The sequence below is a fragment of the Podarcis melisellensis genome, assembly GCF_964234715.1.
Source record: "Podarcis melisellensis genome assembly, chromosome: 5".
NCBI lineage: Eukaryota > Metazoa > Chordata > Lepidosauria > Squamata > Lacertidae > Podarcis > Podarcis melisellensis.
Window position 1 is genome coordinate 98,271,717 of NC_138537.1, and position 9,904 is coordinate 98,281,620.

The 9,904-nt window shown below is 56.4% G+C and overlaps 1 long non-coding RNA gene across 1 annotated transcript; it reads right to left on the reverse strand.

The window, feature by feature from the left end:
• Positions 1-220: 220 nt before the first annotated feature.
• On the reverse strand, positions 221-2,345 carry LOC309370982. Its single transcript, XR_014168774.1, has 3 exons — positions 1,461-2,345; positions 1,310-1,367; positions 221-327 (listed from the first exon to the last, which is right to left on the reverse strand). It is a non-coding gene; the product is annotated as an uncharacterized lncRNA (long non-coding RNA).
• Between the last annotated feature and the right edge of the window lie 7,559 nt (positions 2,346-9,904).

Sequence of the window (9,904 nt, forward strand, 5' to 3'; positions counted from 1 at the left end):
TAAACTTTAAGGAAATTCAAAAGGGACTTAACTAAAGACTGATTGATGAGTTGCTCGAAAAAATGGTAAAATAAGGATGTGGCGAAGGGAAGGCATGGGGAAGTCAATTTTTGTTGTCTGTTTTTGATGTTTGTGTCTGTTTTGTATTGTCATTAATATGTGTAAAAACTAATAAAAATATTTAAAAAAAAAAACAAAAGGAATGGACTGAAAAATATTACCTCAGTGTGCAGGGACTGACTTGGTGGACGGCGAGGACCTTCTGCTAATGAGTGAACGTGATGCCATTTCTTCTTTCATCCCGGCCTTTTCCACATTCTGCATAATCTAAATAGGATCATTTGTTTGTATAGTTAGGTTACTTCCTAAACAAACAATGCAAAATTAAGAGACAGTCTTTTTTAAAAAGTAGTAGTAGTAGTAAGCGGTTTGTTCCCTATGGCTGGGAGTGCTAGGATGGGAAGCATCCACGTAATCCAGTGACAATGCATCAAGGGAACATATTGCTTGATTTAGGTCTTTGGGGGGAGAGATAGAGAAAGAGACAGAGAGAGAGGTTGCATTGTGTCAGGGAACTGCCATCAGTACTGGAGGGAGAGCTCGAAAGCCAGAGGGATTCCAGAGAGCGTCCAGGGATCGGGAGAAGCAGCCCATCTTCTGGGGAAGAGAATCAGCGTAGCACCAGTGGAGAAGGGGGGCAGGTGGGGGAAGTGGCGAGGTGGTCCCATGACTCCTTCCTGGAACCAGTGGGGAGAGTAGGGGTCCTCCGTTGCCCACGCCCTCCCTGCGCAGAAGGCTTTCGCGCAGAGAGAGTAGGAGGAGATTAGGCATCAAAGAGCTTCTTTGCTGGAAGAAGTTTAAGAAACGCCCACTGACGGATTCTGCCAACGATTGAGGCAGCCACGGGTGAGTGGCTGTCCGGACAGAGGAGGTTCACTTTGGCAGCCCAGCCAGGTGTTTGCACCCAGCCCAGAAGATAGGCACCTGCTTATGCACGAGAACCCCCTTAGGAACCATTATACATTGGAAGTAAGCAAGGGCACTGCAGGGACTTGAACCCCGTCCTGGAAACTAGGAGTGCCAGCCACCAGTGCTTTTGCTCTCTTTTTTGGCAATGCAACAAGATGAAAAGCAAAACCTGAGAGAACACTCTGTATACAGAATATTCTCTCGGGGGGGGGGGGGGACCCTTAAGTGTTATGAAGTTGCAGACAGAACACAATCAAGGAGTATCATGTTGACTGCCATTCATTTGCAGGACACAACAGAGAGACTGGTTCCAGTCTTCAAACTCTGCCTTTATGCTCACCTTTTTGTTTGTCCCTCTGAAGTGTGAATTCATGGGCCTGGAAGTTCCTTCTGCCGGTCTGTGAAAAGCAATCTGGACACATTAGTTTGTCCCTGGCCCTTTCCCGCCAATTCCAGAGAAATGTTTTTGGAACACAGCTGTTCTTACTGACCTGACTTCTGCAGGAAGAGCTGGCTTCACCTGCGTGTGGTGGGCTCTGGGACAGAACTGTGAAGAGATCAAGCGGGGGAAATGAAGAAGCCAGCCCAAAAGGAATGGACTGAAAAATATCACTGAATTGTGGAGTGTGAAGTTCACTTGCCGTTAAGTTTCCTGAAGGCTTCCAAATTCTACTTCTTGTGTCCCTGAGATGCACCTGGAAGAGACTAGGGTCTTCAGCAGCCCTCCCCTCCAGACACAGGAGCAAAAACCGCCGGTTACCTAAAGCAGTGCAGTCAAGACGCAGGTGTCTCTCAATCCTGCACTGCAGATGTTCACTTGATGGATCCTGAGCTCTGACCCTGCCTCTTACTTGTCAATGGAGCAGATCTGCTTCCGGCACAGGTAGCTCTGTGAGGTCTGTAAAAAAAGAGCTGGAACAAAACAAGGCTGGCTGTCCCACCAAAAGGTGTACCTTATTGTGTGCTGATGGCACAGGAAAGGGCCTCCCCTGCAGCGGCGTCCTGACAAGAGAAGTCCCTTCTGCTGGAAGCACCGAGACAGACAGCATGGGCTTTTGAGTTCACAGCTCTTCTGAAAAAGGGATTGAATAACCAACATTGCTCATTACAAGCTCTTTGGAATACGTGGTTTGCGTATTTAATGTATTATTCCATTTAGAGCATACCTTTTCTCCAATGGGCTCACGGTACTTGAATGGCCCCCTCACTGCGACCTGAAAGAATCTTTGTACAAAGAGTTGCAGGCAGAACACAAGAGAGATTTTCTCTTTAGCCAAGCAAAAGGCTGCTACAATTACAATGGAGCATTTAGAGACCAGTGGTTAGTTATGAGTGCCTATAGCCTCCTCTGAGAATTCAGAGGAAGCAGCCAGCCCCCACCCACCCACCATGCACCCCCCCCCACCCTCCAGGGATCCTTCCAGCCCCCAACCTCCACCAACCCCTGCCCCCCCCCGGGAAGAAGCCAGCCCCCAACCAAACACCCCTGCGCACCCCTGGGAAGCAGCCAGCCCCCACCCGCCCACCATGCACCCCCCAGGGATCCTTCCAGCCCCCAACCTCCACCCACCCCTGCCCCCCAGGAAAGAAGCCAGCCCCACCCAACCCACCTGCACCCATCCCTGCCCCCCCCCAGGTAAGAAGCCCCCCTGGGAAGAAGGCAGCCCCCACCCAACCACCCACCCCACCACCAGGAAAGAAGCAAACCCTCACCCAACCACCCTGCAACCACCCCTGCCCCCCAGGGGAGCACCTCCCCAGGAAAGGAGCCAGCCCCCACCCAAACACCCCTGCCCCCCCAGGAAAGAAGCCCACAGGAAAGAAGCCTGCCAGGAAAGAAGCCAGCCCCCACCCAAGCACCCTGCCCCCCACAGGAAAGTATCCAGCCCCCCATGAAAGAAGCCATACCCCACCCAAACACCCCTGCCCCCCAGGAAAGGAGCCCTCCAGGAAAGGAGACCCCCACGAGAGAAGCCCCCCAGCGAAGAGGCCAGCCCCCCCAAACACCCTGCCCCCCCCAGGAAAGAAGACAGCACCCACCCAAACACGACTGCCCCCCAGGAAAGAAAAAAGCCCCCCATGCAAGAAGCCAACCCCCACCCAACCACTCTGCACCCACCCCTGCCCACTCCTGGAAAGAAGCCCCCCAGGGAAGAAGCCAACCCCCACCCAACCACTCTGCACCCACCCCTGCCCACTCCTGGAAAGAAGCCCCCCAGAGAAGCAGCCAGCCCCACCCAAACATCCATGCCCCCCCAGTAACGAAGCCAGCCCCACCCAAAAACCACTGCCCCCAGGAAATAAAAGAGCCCCCAGGGAACAAGCAAGCCCCCCCAACCACCCTGCCCCCCCAGGGAAGAAGCCAGCCCACACCCAAACACCCCTGCTCCCCCAGGAAAGAAAAGCCCCCCATGCAAGAAGCCAGCCCCCACCCAAACACTCTGCCCCCCCAGGGAAGAAGCCAGCCCCCACCCAAACAATCTGCCCCCCCAGGGAAGAAGCCAGCCCCCACCCAAACACTCTGCCCCCCAGGGAAGAAGCCAGCCCCCACCCAAACACCCTGCCCCCCCAGGGAAGAAGCCAGCCCCCACCCAAACACCCTGCCCCCCAGGGAAGAAGCCAGCCCCCACCCAAACACCCTGCCCCCCCAGGGAAGAAGCCAGCCCCCACCCAACCACTCCTGCTCCCCCAGGAAAGAAAAGAACCCCCCATGCAAGAAGCCAGCCCCCACCCAAACACCCTGCCCTCCCATGCAAGAAGCCAGCCCCCACCCAAACACCCTGCCCCCCCAGGGAAGAAGCCAGCCCCCACCCAAACACCCTGCCCCCCCAGGGAAGAAGCCAGCCCCCACCCAAACACCCTGCCCCCCCATGCAAGAAGCCAGCCCCCACCCAAACACCCTGCCCCCCAGGGAAGAAGCCAGCCCCCACCCAAACACCCTGCCCCCCCCCAGGGAAGAAGCCAGCCCCCACCCAAACACCCTGCCCCCCCCATGCAAGAAGCCAGCCCCCACCCAAACACCCTGGCCCCCCCCAGGGAAGAAGCCAGCCCCCACCCAAACACCCTGGCCCCCCCCCAGGGAAGAAGCCAGCCCCCACCCAACCACCCTGCCCCCCCGGGAAGAAGCCAGCCCCCACCCAAACACCCTGCCCCCCCATGCAAGAAGCCAGCCCCCACCCAAACACCCTGCCCCCCCATGCAAGAAGCCAGCCCCCACCCAAACACCCTGGCCCCCCCCCAGGGAAGAAGCCAGCCCCCACCCAACCACCCTGCCCCCCCCGGGAAGAAGCCAGCCCCCACCCAAACACCCTGCCCCCCCCCATGCAAGAAGCCAGCTCCCACCCAAACACCCTGCCCCCCAGGGAAGAAGCCAGCCCCCACCCAAACACCCTGCCCCCCCCAGGGAAGAAGCCAGCCCCCACCCAAACACCCTGCCCCCCCCAGGGAAGAAGCCAGCCCCCACCCAAACACCCTGCCCCCCCATGCAAGAAGCCAGCCCCCACCCAAACACCCTGCCCCCCCCATGCAAGAAGCCAGCCCCCACCCAAACACCCTGCCCCCCCAGGGAAGAAGCCAGCCCCCACCCAAACACCCTGGCCCCCCCCCAGGGAAGAAGCCAGCCCCCACCCAAACACCCTGCCCCCCCCCATGCAAGAAGCCAGCCCCCACCCAAACACCCTGCCCCCCCCATGCAAGAAGCCAGCCCCCACCCAAACACCCTGCCCCCCATGCAAGAAGCCAGCCCCCACCCAAACACCCTGCCCCCCATGCAAGAAGCCAGCCCCCACCCAAACACCCTGCCCCCCCAGGGAAGAAGCCAGCCCCCACCCAAACACCCTGCCCCCCCCAGGGAAGAAGCCAGCCACCACCCAAACACCCTGCCCCCCCATGCAAGAAGCCAGCCCCCACCCAAACACCCTGCCCCCCAGGGAAGAAGCCAGCCCCCACCCAAACACCCTGCCCCCCCCCAGGGAAGAAGCCAGCCCCCACCCAACCACCCTGCCCCCCCCCGGGAAGAAGCCAGCCCCCACCCAAACACCCTGGCCCCCCCCAGGGAAGAAGCCAGCCCCCACCCAAACACCCTGGCCCCCCATGCAAGAAGCCAGCCCCCACCCAAACACCCTGGCCCCCCCCCCAGGGAAGAAGCCAGCCCCCACCCAAACACCCTGCCCCCCCATGCAAGAAGCCAGCCCCCACCCAAACACCCTGCCCCCCCCATGCAAGAAGCCAGCCCCCACCCAAACACCCTGCCCCCCCCAGGGAAGAAGCCAGCCCCCACCCAAACACCCTGGCCCCCCCCAGGGAAGAAGCCAGCCCCCACCCAAACACCCTGCCCCCCCCAGGGAAGAAGCCAGCCCCCACCCAAACACCCTGCCCCCCCATGCAAGAAGCCAGCCCCCACCCAAACACCCTGCCCCCCCCATGCAAGAAGCCAGCCCCCACCCAAACACCCTGGCCCCCCCCCCAGGGAAGAAGCCAGCCCCCACCCAAACACCCTGCCCCCCCATGCAAGAAGCCAGCCCCCACCCAAACACCCTGCCCCCCCCATGCAAGAAGCCAGCCCCCACCCAAACACCCTGCCCCCCCCAGGGAAGAAGCCAGCCCCCACCCAAACACCCTGGCCCCCCCCAGGGAAGAAGCCAGCCCCCACCCAAACACCCTGCCCCCCCCAGGGAAGAAGCCAGCCCCCACCCAAACACCCTGCCCCCCCCCAGGGAAGAAGCCAGCCCCCACCCAAACACCCTGCCCCCCCCAGGGAAGAAGCCAGCCCCCACCCAAACACCCTGCCCCCCCATGCAAGAAGCCAGCCCCCACCCAAACACCCTGCCCCCCCATGCAAGAAGCCAGCCCCCACCCAAACACCCTGGCCCCCCCCAGGGAAGAAGCCAGCCCCCACCCAAACACCCTGCCCCCCCATGCAAGAAGCCAGCCCCCACCCAAACACCCTGCCCCCCCCATGCAAGAAGCCAGCCCCCACCCAAACACCCTGCCCCCCCCAGGGAAGAAGCCAGCCCCCACCCAAACACCCTGCCCCCCCATGCAAGAAGCCAGCCCCCACCCAAACACCCTGCCCCCCAGGGAAGAAGCCAGCCCCCACCCAAACACCCTGCCCCCCCCCAGGGAAGAAGCCAGCCCCCACCCAAACACCCTGCCCCCCCCAGGGAAGAAGCCAGCCCCCACCCAAACACCCTGCCCCCCCATGCAAGAAGCCAGCCCCCACCCAAACACCCTGCCCCCCCATGCAAGAAGCCAGCCCCCACCCAAACACCCTGCCCCCCATGCAAGAAGCCAGCCCCCACCCAAACACCCTGCCCCCCCCATGCAAGAAGCCAGCCCCCACCCAAACACCCTGCCCCCCCAGGGAAGAAGCCAGCCCCCACCCAAACACCCTGCCCCCCCATGCAAGAAGCCAGCCCCCACCCAAACACCCTGCCCCCCCCAGGGAAGAAGCCAGCCCCCACCCAAACACCCTGCCCCCCCCATGCAAGAAGCCAGCCCCCACCCAAACACCCTGCCCCCCCATGCAAGAAGCCAGCCCCCACCCAAACACCCTGCCCCCCCCAGGGAAGAAGCCAGCCCCCACCCAAACACCCTGCCCCCCCCATGCAAGAAGCCAGCCCCCACCCAAACACCCTGCCCCCCCCATGCAAGAAGCCAGCCCCCACCCAAACACCCTGCCCCCCCCAGGGAAGAAGCCAGCCCCCACCCAAACACCCTGCCCCCCATGCAAGAAGCCAGCCCCCACCCAAACACCCTGCCCCCCCCAGGGAAGAAGCCAGCCCCCACCCAAACACCCTGCCCCCCCATGCAAGAAGCCAGCCCCCACCCAAACACCCTGCCCCCCCCATGCAAGAAGCCAGCCCCCACCCAAACACCCTGCCCCCCATGCAAGAAGCCAGCCCCCACCCAAACACCCTGCCCCCCAGCGAAGAAGCCAGCCCCCCCACCCTGCCCCCCCACTGCCTCCAGGTGGGAGATCACTGCCAGTTTTTATCTTGAATTGTGAATCACGCCCTTCTTCTGGCTGGACATGGCTGTTCTACTCCTTGGAAGCCACAATATAAATACATTGAAGTTCTGCCCATTAGGAAAGGAGCTTATCTGTAGTCCCCAAAGAGCATCCCACGTTGGCTGCAACCTGAGCTAACATGAAATTAAATGGAACTATGTTGTCTTCTACTGGGACGTGGGTGGCGCTGTGGGTAAAACCTCAGTGCCTAGGACTTGCCGATTGTATGGTCGGCGGTTCGAATCCCCACGGCGGGGTGAGCTCCTGTCGTTCGGTCCCAGCTCCTGCCCACCTAGCAGTTTGAAAGCACCCCTAAGTGCAAGTAGATAAATAGGTACCACTTTGTAGCGGGACGGTAAACGGCGTTTCCGTGTGCGGCGCTGGTGCAGGTTCGCCAGAGCGGCTTTGTCACACTGGCCACGTGACCAGGAAGTGTCTTCGGACGGCGCTGGCTCCCGGCCTCTAGAGTGAGATGAGCGCACAACCCTAGAGTCGGTCACGACTGGCCCGTACGGGCAGGGGTACCTTTACCTTTTTTATGTTGTCTTCTGTGCCTCTGCTTTGCTCTTTATCACTTGCACAGCTTTCTTTCCCCCTGGATCCCCCTACCCTTCTCACTTTCAAGTCGTACCTCTGTTAAAATCTCCCCAATCTTGGTTTTTCTAACTTTGGCAACAGAACCCCCTTCCTGTTCTTTTTACAAAATGGCTTCTCCAGTTGCCTTTTAAATGAAAAGCCTTCTATTTTCTATATTTATTCTTCATGCTGCTTGAAGCCGACTTCATATCCTCCTACCCTTGACTGGGCTTCTTTTTACATCCAAAGACTTGTTGGTTGAAAGGTAAAGAAACTTGATTTCGCCCCTGACATCCTTTAACATTTGTCTTAATTTTCCCTTGGCTTTTCTAGTCATCAGGTGTTTTTATCTTGATTCTCTTCATCTCGGTATCTTTATATCTTAATCTTGGTATTTTTATGTTTTCAGTTTAAATTTTGCTTTTGGGGGCTTTCTCAAAGTCTACCATCTGTCCACAATGTATTCTCCCTGTTTTATTAGGATTAATTATTTGATAGCCTTCTATTTTCTTTCAGTTTCCTTTAATTTAAAATGTTTTGCCTCTCCTAACACTTTTTCCGGAATTACTGAAAGAAGATATCTATCTGTCTATCTACAAGCAATATTTAAAATTGTCAACTATGAAAGTGAAAGTTCGCTGTATCTTTTTAAAATTGTAAATAATATTTTTTCCATGCCGTACAATTCCTTTGTTTACTAAAAAAAAAAAAAATTAACTTTAGTTTTGAAAAGAAATCTAACCTAAGCTGGTTTGAGTTTCCACTTCTTCCCCCAGCCTCCCTCTCCTAATCCCTCTGCCCATTAGCTCCTCCAGCCAGCTCTGACCAGTGAAAGGGTTAAACCAGTACTGTAGCCAGGGACAGTCTCACTCACTAGAATCTGTCTCGCTCCTTCCACCACCTATTGCTCAGTAGGACACATAAAAAAGTCCCTTGGCGCATTAATACAGTGGATACAAATGTGTTTGTTTTCAACATAGGATCACTGCGCATGGGTGAGAAATTAGTACCGGCCCAACTCCCTAGTAACAGTGTTGCTGGGATGCCAACTTGAATAGGGTGGGGGGCAGTAAGCTCCACCCTACATAATCAATCACATGACATGGCACACCCCGCCATTTGAACCCATCAACTTTTGGGGGGAGTCCCAGCCCCCTCAAATATTTTTTGCGGGGGCTTAAGAGGAGTTAGCTCCTAAACTGGGGTATATGTCATTCCTGGATCGATGCCTTTGCTTGCTTGGCTATGTGTAGCACCTGCTGTGCCTTTGAATGACATTTTGCTCATGTATCGCACAGATGGGAGCATTAAAGATTTGGGTAGACACTGCAGTTGGAGTTCGAATTTTTCATTGAGTGGGAGCCAGGAAACTCTCCTCCACTGTGTGCCTTTGTGAAGGTTCTCCTGACCCTCCCATGGCCAGTTTTTGGGATCATCTATGCTCTTCCCTTTCCCTATAACAAGATGTTCTGGTTCCTCCAATAATTTCTAGCCAGTTGTAACTGAAAGTGGCATCATGAACAAACATATCCTAGGTTATCCAACCCCCATAAAACATGAATGTGCTACACAAATGTATAACCTGATAAAGTTTTTTGAATGACACTCTTTACTACTGGTTTGAAGGAGGGGTGCCAACTTGAATAAAATATTGGGGGGCCATGTAAGTCCCGCCCCTCATAATTGGCAAGGCATGGCGAACGCATACCATTTGAATAGCAATCTCCATCACCTTTAGAGGGGCAGCCCCTCAAATATTTTGTAGGCAAAAAGACCTCAGCCCCAGGGGTTGTCTCTGAAAGTTTGGAGTATCCTATGATAATTTGTGAGGGACGCGGGTGGCGCTGTGGGTTAAACCACAGAGCCTAGGACTTGCCGATCAGAAGGTCGGCGGTTCGAATCCCCGCGACAGGGTAAGCTCCAGTTGTTCAGTCCCTGCTCCTGCCAACCTTGCAGTTCGAAAGCACGTCAAAGTGCAAGTAGATAAATAGGTACCGCTGTGGCGGGAAGGTAAACGGCGTATCTGTGTGCTGCTCTGCTTCGCCAGAAGCGGCTTAGTCATGTTGGCCACATGACCCGGAAGCTGTACGACGGCTCCCTCGGCCAATAAAGCGAGATGAGCGCCGCAACCCCAGAGTCAGTTACGGGGTCCCTTTACCTTTACCTTTATGGTAATTGTGGACTTGTGGAAGGAAATGTAAAATAATTATATGTACTATGAGCATCTAGTGAAATCTGATGGTGCAATTTTAATTCTCCTAGTTTCTACCTGTTACCCTTTTGAAATCATTCAGATCTTCTGAATCAAAAGCTGTATGTATCTAAAGATGTTTTTGCTTTAAAAGCTGC